Consider the following 21,150-nt stretch of genomic DNA (forward strand, 5'->3'; position numbering starts at 1 on the left):
CTTCATCTAATCGTGATTACCTCCCAAAGGCCCCATCTCCAAACACCATCACATGAGGGTTAGGACCTCAACGTATGAATTTCGGAGGGTCACAAACATTCAGTCAATAACAAAGGGAATCCTTCAGAGATTAATATTGAGATAGGTTCAAGTTCACATTTTAAAAAAATAATAAAATATATAGAAGAGTCATCTTGCTAGATGATATAATACAGAGGGGGGAAAAAAAAACATAAACAGGATACAGCCCTGGCCTCAAAGGGATACATTTTTGAGAAGGAAGACAGAAAATTATTACTAATCAGTGCCATAGAATTCTAACAAAAATATATGCTGGCACATATTTGAGTGGAGAGGGAGAACAGAGAGGAAGTGCTCTTAGTCTGGGAACAATCAGGAGATAATTCTACAAAGAAGTGAAACTTAAGCTGAGTTTTGAAAGGAAAAAAATGTAGAACGGGTCAAGCATGTGGAAGGCTGTGCCGGGCAGAGGGAACAGTTCGTACCAAGGCATGGAGGCTGGAAAACACGGTTCCCCACGCAGGAAGGGATGAGGCGGGAGAAGAGGTCAGAGGAAGGACTCCAGTCTCTAACACGGTTCCTGAATTCTGGATGTCACCAGAGACTGAATGAACTGAACTGTATGCCATGCTAAGTTTGAACTTTATCTCAAGGACCATGCAAAGCACGGAATTTTAAGCAGAGTGGAACAAGACACGACTAATGATTTAGAAATATCCCTCTGGTAATGGCTTACATATCAGTTTGGAGAATGGAAAGCCAGTTTAGAGGTTCTCCTAACAGTTCAGAAGAAAAATGATGAGATCCTAAACTAAGCACAGTTATTTATCAGGAAAATAAATTAGGTATGTATTGTCCAACAGCCAATTTGGTTAGAGACAATTTCTATAACAAATCTATAAACTGTACATGGTTGGGGTACTTAACTGACAAAATAGGTACCTAAGGTGACAGCCCTGGATTTCATTGGTTGTCCTGGTACAACTATTAACAGCAGCACCCGTTTGTCTTCAAGAGTGTCCCAATTTGGGTGATAAATTATGGGAACCCTATAGTTACTCCCCTCTTCCACCTTCCTGAATTTTTAGTCTGGACGTCCTACTTTAGACACCATTCCTTGGAGTCCTCTTTTTTTCCGCAGATGAGTTCACCATCTTGCCACCTTCTAGGCCATACTTTGGGTCACCAGAGAAGAAAGCTGCCTGTTCTGTCTGAACCCCAAGATCAGCCTTTTTATAAGATTGTTTACCTTACCGTTATCTGAATCTTCCCATTTTAGGCCACAGAAGTTCCATGGAGGAGACACTTCTGTCCTGGATCCAAGCCTGTTCCCAAATCAGCTTCTTCTGCTGAAATTCATCCTTCTCCCTTCAGCACTGGTTGAGTGCCCTGGCCTTCAAAACCCCAGCCACTTCACCGCTAACATTGCCCTTCATCGTATCATCTTGAGCCCATGAATCCTCTAAACTAAAATGTCAACGGTCAACGTCCTTCCCCGCTTTGCCTCACATTGCCTGATCATCTATTTGGCCAGAGTCTCAAACTCCTAACACAGACACATCACCCTGTTCTCCACCAAGGTCAACATTTGTTGGACAACGTTAGTCTGTCACATGCCCTCTACTCCCCCATCAAGACTAACCAAAATGTAAAAGTAGTTGTTTATGTGGTAGGACTACATATGATTTTTATATCTCTTTTTATTTATCTACTTCTTTGTATATTCCAACTTTTCCACAATAGTATTTTATAATGAAATACATTTAAAATACTACAATTCTACCTTCACTCCCTTCACAAATTTGGACCACTCTTTCTTCTCCACTTCCAAGTCCCACTGAAGCTACTTATCTTGTAGCTATAACTTCCCATTTACAATCAGATTTGGCTAAAGTATTAGCCATTGTGCCAAGTTCTCTGCTAGAGTTTTCTCATAAATCGTAGAACAGCTAGCAATTTGAAAAGAATAACAAAAGAATCCTACGTCTGACAGTAAATATTTTTGACTCCATGTGAAAGTTTAAAAAAGAGTTTTAAAAAGTTTAAGAGATGGGTGGGGAAAGGGCCAAAATCAAAGAGATAAAAGTAGGTTACAATAGATGTTGATAGATATCCAGGGATTAAAGCATCATCACTGCTGTCTCCCAAAGCATCGATTGTCAGAGACAGCAGAATTCAAAGACCAAATAGGGTGAATGAAGTGGAAGGCTTGAATTAGGGAGGAAAAGCAAATACATTAGAAACAAGATTACTTAAGCAACATGGCAATCAACCCGTAGGACTATTTCAAGGCTGTGTGTTGAATTATCTTTCTGTAAATCAATCACAGTTGTAGTAATTTAATGTTTTAAGATAAATTTTGGGATATCTAACAATCCGAACCAGGGCTTTTTAGTTTAAGCTCTGAGGCTACTGCATGTAGACAGGAGGTGGCATAAAGAGGTAAATGGGTAAGACTCCTGCCTCCTACCCCCTCAGCCAGTATTTACTACTTTAGGAGATAAAATATGTTTGAAAGCCACTGGTCTAAGTAAGTGTGTGTGTGCACACACACGTGCACACACGTGTGTTTGTACAAGGGATATGCACCACCTAACTTTTCATATGACTTCAACCTAACTAAATACATGCATTCTTTTAGCCTATTAATCAGCAACATATGTTTTTGTCCTTGTTCACAGGAAGCAGAAACATTTCACTGAGAGGTTTAAAAATGCCTCTTTTTATCCAATAATAATCTCATATTCATGCTTCTAATTCATATATGAACTCATGTGGAAATTTAATGAGCACATCACAAATCATGTGTTTTACATTCTCCCACTACATGATAAGTTCCTTGGAGACAGGGGTCCCCTCCCTCCCACTGCCTCGTATGTGTACTAGGAAGCTCAATAAGTATTTGCTGCTGAAAAAGAAAAGTGAAGGCAGGACAGATTTTAATATACATAACCAAAGAAATTCTTCTGTGAACCCAAAAGTAATTCATCTGAAGAGAAATATGTTCAGGGTTAAAGTTGTAATCCACAAACATATAGAGAGAATGCTAATTATCAGGAGAATGATTTTGCTATAAGGGCCTAACAGTGATAATGAATCAGTACACCATAACCCTGGTTTACAACACAGCCAACCTAGGATGTGGTAGGAACATAGCACATCAGAGTAGTTTGGCCTAATGTTAAGGAATGATACCAGCTTATTACCTTCCAAATGATTTTGGTGAAAAATTTCTTTTCTCGATGCTACTTTTTCTCTTTATGTTAAAATACACACACACACATTCATTCTCTGAACCAAAGAGATAGGGTTAAGCAAACCTTATTGTCTCTAGTAAAACCTTTGTATGTAATGATAAATACAAATGAGATGAGAGGCCTATCTTTGTGCAGCCTGCAGGCATTTTTTAAAAAAGGAAGCATCATGGTTGCGTTGACTACCTCAGATATTGGACCTAATATCTCATTTGAAATTTTAGTGTACAAGAGAAAACGCCACCTGCAGTGATTTTGTGGGTTTAATGAAAAGGTCAGATGGAGTATGAACTTGTTTTAAGTGCTTGAGAATCATATAGGGAACACAGACAAAATCACACAGGAAATAAAAGGGTGTGCTGCTGTTAGCTGTTTATTTCAGGCATCTGATGATATTGTGAGGGAAAAAGTTACAAGCCAAACAATAACCTGGAGACTGTTTCTCCTAGAATAATTAAATTTATAAATGTAAACTATGCATGTTATTATTTTATAAAGCTCTTTGAAAGCAAGTGAAGTAAAGGAAAAACAGCTTGGCTGTCTATGGATAATTCCGCTTTGATACCAGTTTGAATAAAACAAGAACCCTTGGGTGGATTTATAATATGACAGTGCAATTCAGGCATGGGATGGATTAAAGGTGACAGGACAGGTGGCGTGTAAGCATCACGCTGACTGGGCAGCCTATAGGAAAACACCGCAGATATGGAAAGCGGTTGGGCATGGAGAGAACTGCGCTCCGTGATGCCCTGCATATTTGTGAAGGAGGATTTCTTAATGGGTGGTATAAATTCAATCCATTACCTTTCATAATAACTTTGTAAATTTAAAACACTGCTCTTTGAAAAGTGCAATCACAGTAAATCTGAGATCCCGTTATATCCAGTACAGCAAGAGACATTAGGACCACAAATAGGTGGCTAGTGACAGCCCACCACAAGGGGTCTATGGAAGGGTCTGCCGCAGGAGATACACCACCATCCTCCACGACTTCTCTTACCCATTGATACTGAGTTACTTCATCCACATCATCCTCACCATCTTGTGTTTTCAGACCCAACACTCAGGATTCTCCCTCATATTCTTTTATGCCACAGATTATTTCTCAATCCTCTTTCTCAACTTCTTGCACTTCCGGTTACCAGTCTTGAGAGCTGGTTTCCGTTCTACAACCAGGTGTCAGCTCCATCCCAATCCAGGGAAATGGTGAGAAGAAATTCACCTTCCCTCAACATAAAGAGTGTGGAACAAGGATGGGAATCCAGGAAAAAATGAGTACCAAGAGAGAAGATATTTTCCTGGCCCTGTAGTAAGTCTATCACCAAAAGCTACAATGAACAGCACAGGTCTAAGAACAGAGGGTGATGTCTATTCAGGAGACAGTGAGAAGAGTCAGGTGCACACTCAAGGAAAATTCCCAGAAGACTGGATGCCAAACCAAAGCAGGAGGGAGCATGTGGTGGAGGGGTTTCAATGAGCAGCTGGTCTCCCACTACTCTCCTCTCACTCAGAACTTTTTTCAATTGTCACTTCCCTTAAGCCACATGAAGAGTCTTTCCATGATTCTCTCACCTCCGTGGATTTCTATTCTTGGGATTGGGTGCAAAGCCAGGAACTTGAAAGGACTCCTTCTCTTCTCCATAAATCACCAAACAGACAAAAATAGAGCCCATTCACCAGTTACTCTTCTCTTCTCAAAGGGTTCTATTTACAGAGCTCTACCAAGTGAGTTAAAAGGGAAAAGGCTTAGGAAAGTTGGCTGACCTCGGTAACTATCTCTTATGGTTTCACTGAAGTTAAACAGAATGGGCCGGGAGTACATCATCAAGAAGCATGCCACGAGAAAACTACAAAACCTCTTGGTAGAGGTCTTGGTCCTGAAGGCACAAACATTGAACCCCAAAGAATAAATAAACCTGCGAGTTTGCAATTTGATTTCATAAGCTTATTCTAGAATCACAAACACAATAACTGATTAAAAGAAAAGAATAAAGCTTCTACATGGATGTGTTGAACACACACAGCTCTTTCATTGTGCATAATATAAGTAAAATTTCATTATGATGGAACTATTTAACTTCCTGTACTGCTATTCACCTCCTTCGTGCTTTTTCTAAGAATAACAGCAATTCAAACAATCAAGAAATTATCCATTGTGATTTCTTAAGAAAGGTTCAGCTCTTTGTTTCTAAAATGCTCATTTATGTAGTGAATGACCTCGAACTTGCAGGGAAATATTCACCTGATTATGTGATACAATTTGAGGGCATGAATCTAGCAGCAATGATTAAATCTTAAACACAAGTGTGGGACAATTGTTCAGCCAGCGTGCAAAAGTCCTACGTGATTAAGTTAAGCAGGAATTAGAAACCAAAAATACTATATAAGAATCATTGCTTTGCCTGAAATTCTTCTGGGAAAATCAACATAGTATCTATCTCAGAAATCACAAAATCTCTAAGTTGAGAGAGACCTGAGATGACATTAAGGGTGATCTTCTTTGGTAGGGTGACCCCTTTCACCAGGTTGCCTGGGATTTTTCTGATTTTAACACTGAAAACCCCAGTCTTAGGCAAACTGGGATAGTTGTTCACTCACCTCTTTGGATCCAAAGATCCCCTCGAGAACGGAACCTACAAGAGACTTAACTTTCACAGGGTTCTATTCCCAATCATGAGTCAAATCATTGTCCCTATAACCTATCCTTACTCTGCCTTCTGCAGCAAAACAAAGTTTATTCCCTCTTCTACCTGGTAGCCCTCCGAGTATTCGAAGACTGCCTCTTCCCATCCTGTACTTCCCGAGTCCAGTCTTTCTATTCTTTAGGTTAAATTGACCCAGTTCCTCCATCCACTCCTTGAGTGTTCCTGTTCCATTGGTGACCCCATTACTCTCCTCTGGGCAAGCTCATCTGTCCAGGTCCCTCAGATGGTGACGTTCCAAACTGAGCTCAAGCCTCCACACTCTGCCTGAGCAGAGTCCCTGAGCCCCTCCCCTGTCCTGGGCATTGGGTTTCCATGCCGACAAACTGACATTCCCTTGGCTCATTTGGCCACCACATCCCACTCTTGAAAAACAGTATGATTCACGTCAACAAAAAGCCTTGGAGATTTTCCACACGTACTGTTGTTCAAAGCTCTGCCATCCTGTAGTTATGTAATTGGTCTTTAGACCCAAACATCACACAAGGATCCCTTAGAATGAACCCATTATTGCAGCCCATGATTTCAGCTTTGGATCATAATTCTCTCACCCAAATCACTCACTCCCCTCCCAGGTTCATCTTGTCAGCAAGTGTTTTCTGTGCGTCAGCATCCGCAGTCCTTCAAATCATTGGCAGAAATATGTATGAGGTCAGGAGGAAGACCAGCTCATTCGCCAGTGCATGGCTACTGGCTGCATAAAGACAGGTATTCACTTGGGTCCTTTATTTTGAGATATTCTCCAGGGCTTTTCCTATTTCCAGGTTTTAGGAGGGAAGTTGAAACTAAGAGAGAGCAAATACACTGAAGCAATACTTCCTTCATTTTCAACCAGCAACTGCCTTCTCCTTTACCTGTACCCACATATATTCCTTCAGGTGTTTCCAAATTTCAGTCAAGCATGTATGATGGAATTCCCACCATGAGCCTGGAGCTGAGCAGGGCCCTGCAGGCAGCGAGTGTGACTTATTAGTGCAATTCCTCTGGTGTCCCCGACTCTCCTCTTCCAAGGTACACAGCAGGGTTTCACTTGCCCACCCCTTTCGAAGTTGGGCATGGTCATGTGACTTGCTTTAGCCATTGACACGCTTATGGAATGATATGCCCTGTATCCTGGCAGAAGCTTTAAAAGCCAGCAGTGTGGTTTGTCCTGTTTTCTGCCCACTGCTGTTTTCATCAGGGAAGCAGGTGTCAAGATGAAGCCTTTCATGAGCCTGGGTCCCTGAGAGACACATGACTCACATGATCCAAAGCCCCCTGCTGGCCCACACTTGACGTGCAGGTGGAGTAGGAAATAAAGCCCCTGAGATTTGGGGCGCAATAAGCTCATAGTATAGTTGAACAGATAAATCATACCCACAAAATAAAAGTAGGGACTAAAGTAGCATAGAGTAAAAATCTGAATTGGAAAGTAGAAATAATCAGCAAACAAGATATGGTGCTAAAGGTGAGTCACTCAGACAACGCATTAAAATGGAATTAGGAAAGGGGAAGTCCAATGTGGAATGACAGTTCTCAGAAGACATCTCATTTCTGATAAACAAAAGAAAATTATGTAATTTACTGAAAAATATTCTAGAAAATGGTTCTACAAATATGTTGAGTCTACTCTTTTTTTTATTTTTATTGAAGTATAGTTGATTTACAATGTTGTGTTATTTTCAGGTGAATAACAAAGTGGATCAGTTATACATATACATATACATATATCCACTCTTTTTTTTTAGATTCTTTTCCCATATAGACCATTACAGAGTATTGAGTAGAGTTCCCTGTGCTATACAGCAGGTTCTTATTAGTTATCTATTTTATATATAGTAGCGTGCATATGTCAATCCCAACCTCCCAATTTATCCCTTCCCCTCCTTATCCCCTGGTAACTATAAGTTTGTTTTCTACATCCATGACTCTACTTCTGTTTTGTATTCTCTTTTAAAACTGCAATAAAAGTGTGAACCTAAGTTATGGGCCATTTTAACTATATTTGATTTTAGCCTTTTTAATAACCAGCACTAGTAAGGCACTTTGTTTTTTTAAATGGATATATTATAGGTCTCTGTCCCTCAAAAATGGACAGATTTAGCACCCTATTAAAGACAGAGGGGTCATCATTTACAGGAGCTTTACAGGAACCTTGGCAATTTGGGGAATGCCAATGAAATGGAGCTGATCTTAACATACACTTAAAATGTGGTTTACTTTATTTTACAGAAAGGTCCATTATTATAACTATAAAAATAAATACTGGCTTGAATCCTCAAGGCCAAATACCAATTTGGCTGATATAGCAAAAATACGGCCTTCTTTTTCTCTTTAAAATATTTTCAGCATCTCCTTTCTGTACTTTTATAGGGAGGGAAGAATTTTGATATTACTTGGAATAGTCATTCACTCAGCAGAGATTTACCAAGCACTCCCTGCCTGGGACTATGCTAGATGATGGCTCTTCATTACTGAGAGGAAGAGTCAAGGGTCTGTCCTCAGGAGGCACAGTTGCAGAGGGGAGCAGCAGGGAGTGGGGAAGGTGTGGGGGACTCTCCAAGTAGAAGAAACACCATGCGTTCCCTACCCTGAAGCAGGAAAGGGCCTTGAGTGTTCGAGGCAATCAAAGTCCAGCATGTACCAATCAAAATGTGTGTGGTTCAAGACAAGGATGGGAAATGGAGAGGAAAGTCGTTCGAGATGAGGTTAGAGTTGGGTAATGGGTAAACCACCTGGGCCTTGTAGCCCCTGTTAGGGATTTCTGTTCTCGTTTTTTCCCAAATGTCCTCAGAGTTTTGAACAGGGGGTGCATCACAACACAATTTCCATTTTAAGAACGTCATCCCGGCTACTGCGTGAAGAATGGATTGATGGGATTAGAGTAGAGATGGGGATTAAGAGGAACTGTTGCAATAACCCAGACAAGAGGTAACAGTGACCGAGACTGAGGCGGTAGCAGTAGTCGTGGCATAAGTAAATTGATTGGGAATATATTTGGAAGTAAATGCTTCAGGACTAGGTAACGGGGTGGGTATGGGGGGATGGGTGTGTAGGGGAGAACCTCAGGTTCCGGCAGGAGCAATTTCTCCACTCTGTGCAGTGGGGAAGCCAGACAGAGGGAGCCAAGTAGGAGCTCTGAGTTGAATTACTGGTCTGAAGCGCAGCAGAGCAGAGTAGCTGAGAGACACACACATGCGGGTCACGCCCTGAGCATGGGTGTTAGGCTGTGGGAGAGGTTCAGGCATGTGTAAAATGGCTGTAGCCTCACACAGTGGATAAGGGGTGTGTGGTTCAGGACGAGGATGGGGATGTGGGTTTGGAAGATGTGAGCAAGATCAACAATAATGCTTGTGAGCTAAAAGGAAGAAGTCGAATGATTTAAGAAAATAATTCTTGGCAGCCCTTGATCCCACCCCAGACCTACAGAAGAGTATGGAAATGTTCACACCTGACTCCACCGTGCTCCCCAAATCACAGTTCAAAAAAGTGGCCTCTCTCCTGTGCTACCCCACATAGCAAGCTAAGTTTGTATTCAACATTTACTGAAGTTTCATCTCCCACTCAATGACTATTTTTCAAAAAAGAATGACATTTTTATCACTTTACAAGTTTTTACTACCCAAGCCATTTTGAGTAGAAGAATGTTTCCCAAATACCAAACTATGACAAAATGCTTACCAGTTCATGGCAAAATGAGGAAACCAGAACCATGGAATATATATATATATATATATACACACATATATATGTATATATACCTCAACATCAGGTGGCCAGCTATCATTTCCCAGAGAAGACGCCCCTTTATTCTGAGATAATATCAGTCCTGCCATTTTAGTATTACAATGCTCCTCCTTTTATGAAATAATGGTGATAGGAGATCATTTTTAATGTCCTTACTTGGCAAAATAAAAAAAATCGATAATTCTATGTATGACTCCAGTCTTTTTTCAATTGTACCAATCTGTGAAATCCCAAATCAGGAAAGAACCAGAAAAGAGAACAAAAAAGCATCACTGAAAAACTCCAGTGCCAGCTCCCAGCTGGGCACACTCTCTTGCTGGACCATTCCCTCCAGGCACAGCCCTGCAAGTGTCTAGGATTCACCTTTGTGCCTGGACAGACATTGCTAAATGCCATGGATATCTGCAGTTGCTTCCAGACAGTCAAAACCACAAATATTAGGGTGCACTTTATTGGCAATGCTGAGTCATGCTTTGCAAAAGGCAAAGAAATTCCTAAACTCTCAGAACTGTAAACAGGGCCCTGTGTCGCTGGTTGCTCTTTCCTATATGCCCCACCCTGTTGGGACCTTGATTCAATCAATTCAACTACAACAAGACAATTGGAGAGGGACTCCCCTGGTGGCGCAGTGGTTAAGAATCCACCTACCAATGCAGGGGACACGGGTTCGAGCCCTGGTCCGGGAAGATCCCACGTGCTGAGGAGCAACTAAGCCCGTGCGCCACAACTACTGAGCCTGCGTGCTGCAACCACTGAAGTCTGCGCGCCTAGAGCTCGTGCTCCGTAACAAGAGAAGCCACCGCAGAGAAGCCCACGCACCGCAACGAAGAGCAGCCCCTGCTCGCCGCAACTAGAGAAAGCCCGCGCGCAGCAACGAAGACCCAATGCAGCCAAAAATAAATAAATAGATAACAATTTTTTTAAAAAACTAAAAAAAAAAAACAATTGGAGATATCTGAATACAGTCTGGATATGACTTGCTATTAAGGGATTATTGTTCATTTTGTTAGGTGTATTAATGGCATTGTGTTAAGAAAATATTCTTTTTTTTAGAAATGCATATTTTTACATATACTTGAAGTGATATTTATGCCATTTGAGATTGTTTTTAAAATACTTTAGCAAAGATGAACCAGATAAGCATATCTGGCAAGCCATTGAACATTGTTAAATTTAGATGATGAGGAAGGTACATTTCACTATCTCCTTATTTTTAGGTATGTTTGAAAGTTTTCACCAATTAGAAGTGTCAAGGAAGGAGGGGATGGAAGGAAGGGAGAAAGACTACCCTCCAACACCCTTATTATCGTTTCATAATGAATTTAAATGGAAGGGAGGGAGGTGGGTTAGGAGAAGAGAGAACTTACCACTAAGTTCACTATCTGTGAACTGCACCCTTGGGGTAGCCTCTGAGATGTGCCCTTCACGTGCACTCACGTGACGCGGCAGGTGGGTGTTACTGTCACCATTTTACATACAAAGAAAATTAGACTCGGGTTAAATCTACTTTTCCACATGGAAACTAGAAAGAGAACAAACTGGCCAATTGGAGCTATTTTGGCTGCTAAAGAACTTCATTTCCGAGCGGATTAAAAACAAAAGCAATTATGCTAATACCTAATGGGCTGCCTCTAAATCCCCACAAAGCAGACACATGGGCTCTGCCAGGACTGGGGCATCCTCTTCCTCCAGGCCCTTCCCATTTCCCTGCCACCGAGGTAAAGGAACAGGAATTTTGACCTGGGGCACGTGAAAAGGAGAAGCCGACTTCTGTCATCACATCCAGAAAAAGGCAGGATGAAAACCATGAACCATTGACTACAACACGTGACGCAGAGCCAGTTTCCCGGACACATCAAGAGAGGGGGGAGGACACCAAACTGAAGGTTCTGCCGAGAGCAGGGAGGGGAGAGCCCAGCAGATCCCTCTGCCCTCCCCGAACACCTTCTGCCCTGCACGCCCTGCTCCCCTCCCCTAGACGCTGCTTCCTTCAGATTTCATCCCTGCTGCAAAACACTCAATGGTGCTGTGCCTCAGCAGCGTGGTGCTTCCAAGGGCAGGCTCGCAGCCAGACCACTAAGGGTCAAATCCTGGAGCTGGGTGGCCTGGGACTAGTTCTTAACCTCTCTGTGCCTCATTTCCTCCTCCCCTCTAAAAACAAGGCTAACCCCAGGGCTATTGAAGATGAGTGAGTTCAAGTAAAGCACTCTGAACACGGTGACACATAGCTTGGCATTATTGCTATAACCCACCCTTACCTGGTTTCACCCCAGGCAACTCACTTTACTATTGATCCTCCAACGCAGGCAGATCCTGTGCCCCTTTAATCCTTGCCTTTGCCTGATGGTCTTCTCAAATATTCTGTCTCCATTGTCTCTGCAAATCCTCCCCACCTGTCAGAACCCAAGTGAAGCCCTATCTTCTCCCCAAGGTCTGCCTTTTGTAGCCTCCCAAATCTCCTGCTACCATCTGTAGTATTTGACTGTATCTACCACTACCTGGAAATTTTGGGGAAATGAGTCAGTGAATCACAGTGTCATCAGAAAACAGGCAGCACCTCACAAAATCAATCAAGGGACTGTTTACAGGGAGGTGGGCAGGGCGAAGGGAAACACAAACGGACAGTGAGGCACCCAAGGACCATCAAGAGGGGAAGCAGTTCTCCCCCAGGCCTGAGGGCACGGGGAGGGGAGCACTTACTGCGAACCAGTGAGAGGCATGGAAGTGGGCACCCGAGTCGCGGCTTTCAAGTTGAGAAAGAGCAACTGCCAAGGCATGGGGAAAGGGGATGAATAAATGTCTCAACCTCCATCTCTCCTACACTCCAGCCTCTTGGAGGTGATTCCACTGGCCAGTCCCAACTGGAGGCCAGTGGCCAGGCAGAGGTCAGTCTCCCAGGGAAGGCAGAGGGTGGAGAATGGATCTGGAGGGGCAAATGGAGACTAATCAGCACGGACAGGTTTGTACCAAGCTAATTATCACTAAGCTGGGGGCTCTCTTGTACTCACCCTTGTTGCCTCTCACACGTGGGCCTCTGCAGGAATCAGCATGGTGAAATGGAAAAGCATGGACCTTGCAGTCAGAGACCTGGGTTAGAATCTAATCCAGCTGCACAGCCTTAAGAAAGTGATTTCCCCTGAGTCTCTGATTCTCGGCTTCCTCATGTGTGAGATGAGAGCGATGACGCTGGCCTCCCAGGGTTGTGAGAGTTCAATTAGAAAAGTTCTTTCCTCTGTCCTAGTCTCTATTCGAACTAGTTATACTGCCCTTAAGACTGAGACTCTAGCTCTTATACTTCTTCTGTGCCTAGAAATGCCGAAAAAACAGGAGGAATGTGCATACACAGTTCTGAGAATTCAAAGTCATTCTAGGCAACTTAAGGAATTTGTATGGTCTTTGCCTTAAGCTGGCTTGTCTACTGAGGAAAGCAGAGAAATCGATACCTAAGGACTCATAGAACCTTGCAAATCAAAGTGTGGTCCAGCAGCATCACCATCACCTGAGAGAGAGCCTGTTAGAAATGCAGACTCTCAGGCACCCTACCTCCTTCCCAGCCCCACGCCTGGAACCTGAATTTTAACAAGATCTCCAGGTGATTCGTATGCACATTAAAGTTTGAGAATTCCTACTTTTGAACTACAAGGAGCTCCAGAGGCCATCTAGATCCTGGTTAAACCACCGCATTTTATAGCTGAGGAAACTGATTCCAAAATGATATAAATTGTCCAAGGACACCATGGCAGATGCTGCCCCTTGACTAATCCTATAGGCATTTCCAGCCCCCTCATCCCTTGCTACTTTCCACTTTACAAGGTGAAACAACTAAATATTTTCCCAGTCTCCCTTGCAGCTGTGAGTAGCTATCTGACAGTTCCAACCAGTGGCATCTAATGGGAGGGTTTCTTGGAAATCTGCTTTCTTGGGAATGTTAGCCAGCTATGGATGTATCATCCTTCCCTGTTTATTCTGCGTAGTCTGGAGCTGGGGTGGGCATCTTGTGACAATAAAGCCACAAGCATGAGGGTAAAAGGCCCACATGCTAAGGATTGTGGAAGGGAAAGACACAGGGTACCTGGAAGACATCATTCAGCTGGCAGCTGAATCAATCCAGTAACTTCCTCCTTTTAGCCTTCTTGTTATGCAAAAAAAAAAAAAAAAACTCTCTTTGTGTAAGGTGCCACATGTAGAGTTTTCTGCTACTTGCTGTCAAATCCATCCCATGCAGTGTCACACAGCTAGCAAATGGCTAAGGCAACATTGGGACTCAGGGCCCCTGACTCTTAGCCCAAAGATTTTTTTTCCTATGCTTCTTTCATCATTAAGGCAGAGAAATCTCCTTCCTGGCTAAATTTTAATAAACACATATGGAATCAAGAAGGAGAAGCACTTCTGTGAGGATGCACCTGTTCATGAGAAGAGAGGCGTTATATAAACTCTTGTAAAGTTGACAAGATCTCCAGGGTAGATAATCAGGTTCAATCTAGAAATTCTGCATGTGTGTATTTACCCAACCTTTAAAAAGAGAGACAAAGAAGAGAGGAGAGAGTGATGAGCAGACAGATCCCCATTTCATCAAAAATTTTCCACTGACCATTTGTGTACCACATGGTACTTGATCTATAAAATTTAAATAAATGCTAGGTTCCTGTTCCGTGACGCCACCACCAAATGTCATGTTGATTCCTCCGTGCCCAAAGATTCCATTAATATGGATCTACTGAGTTATAAAAAATGCACGCTTGTCTAACCGCAGGTTGCTGTTCCCAAACTTACTTTTTTTAACCATTTTTTTTAACATCTTTATTGGAGTATAATTGCTTTACAATGGTGTGTCAGTTTCTGCTTTATAACAAAGTGAATCAGTTATACATATACATATGTTCCCACATCTCTTCCCTCTTGCATCTCCCTCCCTCCCACCCTCCCTATCCCACCCCTCTAGGTGGTCACAAAGCACCGAGCTGATCTCCCTGTGCTATGCGGCTGCTTCCCACTAGCTATCTATTTTACGTTTGGTAGTGTATATATGTCCATGCCACTCTCTCACTTTGTCACATCTTACCCTTCCCCCTCCCCGTATCCTCAAGTCCATTCTCTAGTAGGTCTGTGTCTTTATTCCCGTCTTGCCACTAGGTTCTTCATGACCTTTTTTTTTTTTTTTTTCCTTAGATTCCATATATATGTGTTAGCATACTGTATTTGTTTTTCTCTTTCTGACTTACTTCACTCTGTATGACAGACTCTAACTTAACCATTTTTTATTAAAGTATAGTTAATTTACAATGTTGTGTTAGTTCCAGGTGTACAGCAAAGTGATTCAGATATATATATATGAATATATAGAATATATATGTACTTCTTTCTTCAGATTCTTTTCCATTATAGTTTATTATAAGATATTGAATATAGTTCCCTGTGCTATACAGCAGGTCCTTGTTTTTTACCCAAACTTACTTTTTAAAAATCAACAAAATGAATGAGCTAGAATTTATTAAGTCAGAGAAATCACAAGAGTAAATGAAAGCGACAGCACACCCAGAAATAAGGACAACTTCCAGAAGCTAGACAGCCTATTGGAGGAAATGTCACCTCTGGTTGAGCCCAGGAAAGATTCTGAACAGGCGTGACCGTCAGGGCCAGGGTTGAGGGGACAGGACACACTTGCCTCCTGCCCCGGCACAGAAAGGCTTTTGGAGTGAAGGAGGCGCCCATCTGGGCTCCTGCCCAATCAGTCTATCACATTCAAGCGAGTAAATTGAGTTATCAGATACCGAGCCCTCATAATCGTTTTGTTTTTGTAAAGCTACTTTTTTACAAAGCAGGTTTTCATCCATACTGAAGCCTTGTCGGGTTGGGTCTGTCCCCTGTTTTACAGATGAGTAATTAGGAAATTTTCTCAAGATCACATACCAACAGGTAGAAAGGAAAAACTCCATAAGCCCCTGCAGGATCTTACCCTGTTTCCCTCTAACCTCATTGTGATATTTTCCCTCACGTTTCATCAGCTTCAGCCCTTCTGGCCGGGCCCCAACACACCACCCATTCCATTCCATTTCTTACCTCTTATTTCTGGTCTCAGGTTAAAAGTTACCTGTTTAAGAAATCTTTCCCTCAAGCCCTATCCCAGACTAAGCATTCTTTTAAGAACCCCCAGAATGCTGCATACTTCTTAGCACTTGCAAGTGTCATTAACTAACCAATTGATTGATTGATTAAATAAATCATATAATGTCGTAGTTACTCTCTGATATTGGCACCAAGGGGTGGCTCAGTGTTATGTTGGGGGAGAGGGCCACTTGACAGTCCCCATCAGCTTTTCCTTACCATCTACCCCAAATAAACAGATAACATGAGAGGAGACCAGTCATTTTTCAACACAAAATTGCCTTCAGCATAAATCTCTATGCCACTCTCTTTCTCTCTTAAAATCATATTGAAGCCCCTGTCCCTTTCCCTATAGAAACTTTAGAACCGTTTTTTAGCGTCTTTCACTCTATTAGAGTAAGCACTCCACCGAGGCACAGACTGTGTCTTGTTCACTCTTGAATCCCAGCACCTGACACAGTGCTTAGCACATGTGGTAAGCAGTCAAGTGTTTGTTGAGTGAATGAAGGAACAGATGAATGAAGGACTTAGTACTCTGGGATGGGAGTTTTTCCACGATACCCCCTGCCTCCTCCCAGGTAGAAGGCTACAGAAACTGCTGCCTGGGACATTCTCTTCTTTGGTCTTCAAAGCACAGCCTTGGTGGGATCCAGGGCTGGGAAAAGTGCAGCCCCTGACAGACAAATCTTGGTTATGGATTTAGACTCGATGTTTCACGCCACACTCAGTCCCCTTCCAGGGGTACCTTCTCTTGGTGGGGAGAAGTATGACCCAACAGACCCAACAAAATCAACTCAAGAAGGACAGAAAGTATGAGGGCCCAGAAGTCCTTATCTTCATCCCAGCTCTCAACATTTGGAAGAATAAAACTCTTTAGGGCCCCTTTCTCAAAATCCCTTGGAGATATTGATTTAAAAAACAAACAAACATAACAATTCCAGGACACCACCCTAGACCTACTAAATCAGAATCTCTGGGGGTAATCCAAGAAATCTGTGTTTTTAACAAGCTCTCCAACAAATTCTGATGTTAAGTGTGGGACAGTCTTAGCTCTCAAGTCCCCTCTTAACCTAGGATTTTCAGAGGCTGAGCATCAGTTTAATCCAGGCCAGGCCTGGGAGGCAGAGGAATTCCATGGAACTCAATGAGAATCCATCCAAACTAGCCTTTTACATTTTCAAATTAGAGCATAAAAGTCACCACCCCTGGCAAGTGGCCTGGATCTCTGCCCCTTCAGCGCCCCCACAAGCTTATCCTTATCACAGTCAGGGTATCTCTGACCTGCCAGAGGGAGAGGAAAACGAAAGGATTAGGACCTGGTTTATGTCACTTAAAAACACAGTTCAAAGTGCCAGATTAAACCTGGATGGCACAGGAATGCAGTAGTTTGTCTTTGTTTATTTTGAGGAAGAGCAGGGACATCTGGGCAGCCAAATCCCCAAACTAAGACAGAATCACAAAGCCCATCTCCCAGGTATCTTGTGTCTAAGGAGTCACCCTCAGATGCTGCTGGGTCCCGCCCAGGCCCCTGCTGAGGCAAAACTCCCACCGAAGTGCCCATAGTCAGGAGGGGCCCAGGGCCAGGTCACAACTGACCCACAATGCTGACCAGGGGTTCACGGACTCTTTTGTTCTTTAAAAAATGGACACTTTTGAGAAATTGATGACAACCGGCACCCCTCTCCTCAACACCAACAAAACGCACATTATACCCAGGATTTTTCATATAATTTCAGAGGTGCACAGGCTAACTGGAGCCCATCCATGGACCTCTGCCCTTGAGCCCCAGATTAAGAACTATCATAAACATGATGGAGGATTAAGAACCTGAAATGTCTAGACTTTTTCATCCATATGTGAGGAAAGTCAAGGTGGGGATGGGTTGGGATGGATAAGGAGAAAAGTTGTCTGTATTCTTTTTATTCCTGTTCTGTTTGTTAACAGAAATTTGGCAGAAATGTAGATATATGCAATAATTAATTTTCTGGTCCTTTTATTAATCTGAAGTGATTTTGTTTTTTTAGGGACATTAATAATTGACTATATAAAATTTAATCTGCTTATAAATAATCATGCTTGGCAAATTTAAAAGTATAATCTTCTGTGGCACATATATACAATGGAATATTACTCAGCCATAGAAAGGAACGAAACTGAGTTATTTGTAGTGAGGTGGATGGACCTAGAGACTGTCATACAGAGTGAAGTAAGTCAGAAAGAGAAAAACAAATACCGTATGCTAACACATATATATGGAACCAAAAAAAAAAAAAGAAAAAAAAAAAAGAAAATGGTCAGAAGAACCTAGGGGCAAGACAGGAATAAAGATGCAGACCTACTAGATAATGGACTTGAGGATACAGGGAGGGGGAAGGGTAAGCTGGGAAAAAGTGAGAGAGTGACATGGACATATATACACTACCAAATGTAAAATAGGTAGCTAGTGGGAAGCAGCCTCATAGCACAGGGAGATCAGCTCGGTGTTTTGTGACCACCTAGAGGGGTGGGATAGGGAGGGTGGGAGGGAGGGAGATGCAAGAGGGAAGAGATATGGGGACATATGTACATGTATAACTGATTCACTTTGTTATAATGCAGAAATTGACACACCATAAAGCAATTATACTCTAATAAAGATGTTAAAAAAAAAAAAAGAAAGGAAGAAAGATGGCCCTCACCAAGATCCAAATCTGGTGACACCTTGATTTTGAACTTCCCAGCCTCCAAAACTGTGAGAAATAAATTTCTGTTGTGTAACAACAACAACAACAACAACAAAGTATAATCTTCAAGACAATTAAATATTTACTAGTTGAATTGACTTTAAAATATTTTATATTTGTGGTGGGGTATGAAACTACTATACTGTTCAAGAATTTAGGTTTAATTTTCACTATTTTATAAGAAGTACCCCAGAACTGTAAACATTTTCTTTAAATTAAAAACTATGCTTTTTTTTTTTTTTTTTTAATCCTTTGTCTATCTCAAGTTCATGTGTCTAAGAGGAGGACCGGTTCTTTCCCCCTCCATACCTGAGACTTGTTCTGGCTCCTGTTTGTTAGTCATTTGGGTTGCATACCGATGCTCCCACTCTCACAGGCCTGGCCAACCGTCTGCCAGCTCTGTGCCGAATCGCCTAAGAGTGAGCCCACCCGCAGAGAAGGCATTGGGTCTGTCTTCCTTTTCTGTAAAATGATAGTGGCTCCCTGAACGTCATAAGTCTGCATTTATACCATTTTCCATTGATTCTAAGACACACCTTTCCTTATGTACCTTGAAGGAAAAAACACTGTCCATTCAACTAGGACACAATGCCTTAACAATAGACCCCACAGTTATGCAAGCCTCTCCTTGCTTTGACTTTTTTTAATTCAAGAAGTGTTGACATTTTCTCCGGTCACTCAGCTGGCTTGTGATGGCAGCCCTAACGTGGATCTCAGTAAGAGCTTCTTCTACTTCAGGGATGGTTCTTCCTCTCTTTGCTTCCAGAAAGCACTCAGTTGTTGCTTTGCAAAAACTATGAACTTGTGTTCATTTCTCCAACCACGTATATCTGCTTCACCAATATCAAAGCCCTGTTGCTCTGTTTCTACACCTTTTTGCACACATGATAATTTTTCATTTCAATGCCAAGTCATAGTGTGATCTTTCTGAGGGCCTTTTAAATGGCAACTCAACACCTGCAGTAAGGACAGTGCACTTAATTCGACTGAACTGATGGCAACATGAGCAACTATGTCCAAGTTGGAGCACCATTTACAACTGCATCTCCACTGAGCCCAGCTGACACCATCAACTGATCCCCAGAGATGCTGGAAGGTGGGAAATGTGCCTTCTAGAATAATGAAATATGGTGCCCACTCCCTACCCCATCCCATCCTCTTAACATCTCACTTAGACCAGGAGTCATAACTAAAATTAGGAGGAAAATAATTCCAACCAAGAAGAAGATAATGGTTAAAAGAATAATATAGTCTTTTCACTATTCAGACTCATTTCACTGTTCTGACTCATTTCCATTGCTCTATCTTAAAGTGAGGGCCTCAAAACTATCTTTCTTCCCTACTCCCCTACACTATGTCACGTTACTTTACAATGATCTTAAAGACAGTATCTCACTACATGTCTTTTTCTTCCCTCAACTTGTCTCTTTTTTCCTCTCTAATAACCTGGAAGTATAAGTAACTACCCGACTCCTGTGACATCTGTTAATATTAGTACATTGACTTTGAGTTTATAATAAAATTCCTCCCTCTCATTTTTATCATGATTCCGCATAAAAATTTCATTGAGTAGTAGAGACAGGAAGAGACTACGATTTTTCAGATGATGAAAGTGGGGGGCAGGGGAAGCATGGAGTGTTGGTGGGGAAACAAGTACTAGCACTCAACCTCCTACATTAGTGTTTATCTTCTCTGTTGCTGACTCCTGTGGGAAGAGCCAGTCCACAAACAGAAGAAACTGTTACTGAGATCCTGGAAAGGATATCCCATCACAAGCCCACCGCAGGATGGAAAGGATTTATTGTGGATTCCTTAGAAGTTGAAGTCTGTTAATCTATGCTCAATTTAGTAAATACTCATTAAAAGACTATGCACAAATTGGGAAACGTATCTGAAAAAAAAATGGAATCACTTTGCTCTGCACCTGAAACTAACACAACTATACTTCAATTAAAAAAATAAGTAAAAATTTAAAAAAAGAATAAACAAAAACTGTGTGCTTACAATAGCCTATAAGATTTTTCATAAAAATAACATTTTCCAATTTTATATATAGCTAACAACTACAGGAAAAAGAGAAAAACAAAATACTAAGATTTCCAGAGGCAAATAAAACCTATATTTTATTTTAAAAAACAAAAACAAAAGAAAAGACTATGCACAAATCATACCAGGCAGGATGCTCTTGGAGATTCAAGGGTGAAAGTCATGGTCCTGCCCTCCAGTGATTCATAATCTAGGGCTGTTCTCAACTTGGGGATGGGGAAAGAGGCAGGGAGGTGACACTGACCCTTTTGTGAATCAGAGGACATTTACAGGCCCCAGAAAATTGTTCCAGATCCCCATGCACACACACACGATTTTACAAATAATTTTTGGGGGCTTATAGAGCTCCTGGACATTGGAGGAGTAGCTCATGTGTGTGTCCCATAACATCCAGCCACAAACCTCACATAGATGAGCTTTTCCTCACAGTTACCCCATCCAAGTACAAAGAGAGTAAGCCAGTCAAATAGTTCCGGAAGAAAGCAAGAGCCTGCCCTTTTGCCCAGGTTTTCTTGGTTAACAGCTGCTGCAGAAACGCCTTACTCTTCTCCCTCAGACTTGGTGTTTTGAGGC

The 21,150-nt window shown here is 42.0% G+C and overlaps 1 protein-coding gene and 1 long non-coding RNA gene across 4 annotated transcripts in view; one reads left to right on the forward strand and one right to left on the reverse strand.

The window, feature by feature from the left end:
* Positions 1 to 18,462, forward strand: part of LOC309625419 — a 606,027-nt gene extending 587,565 nt beyond the window's left edge. The window contains exon 2 of the long non-coding RNA XR_014242515.1: positions 18,426 to 18,462. This is a non-coding gene — a long non-coding RNA (uncharacterized lncRNA). The remainder of the gene's footprint in view (positions 1 to 18,425) is intronic.
* Positions 1 to 21,150, reverse strand: part of TMX1 (thioredoxin related transmembrane protein 1) — a 110,114-nt gene that overhangs the window by 40,538 nt on the left and 48,426 nt on the right. The window contains exon 10 of one of the 3 annotated variants that reach the window (XR_014242498.1): positions 3,633 to 7,510. The exons of the other annotated variants lie outside the window; for them this stretch is intronic. The gene's annotated coding sequence lies outside the window, so the exon portion shown is untranslated. Of the gene's footprint in view, positions 1 to 3,632; positions 7,511 to 21,150 lie in introns of those variants that run through there. 3 annotated transcript variants of the gene reach the window in all.

The sequence above is a fragment of the Balaenoptera borealis genome (assembly GCF_965194805.1).
Source record: "Balaenoptera borealis genome assembly, chromosome: 3".
Classification (NCBI taxonomy): domain Eukaryota; kingdom Metazoa; phylum Chordata; class Mammalia; order Artiodactyla; family Balaenopteridae; genus Balaenoptera; species Balaenoptera borealis.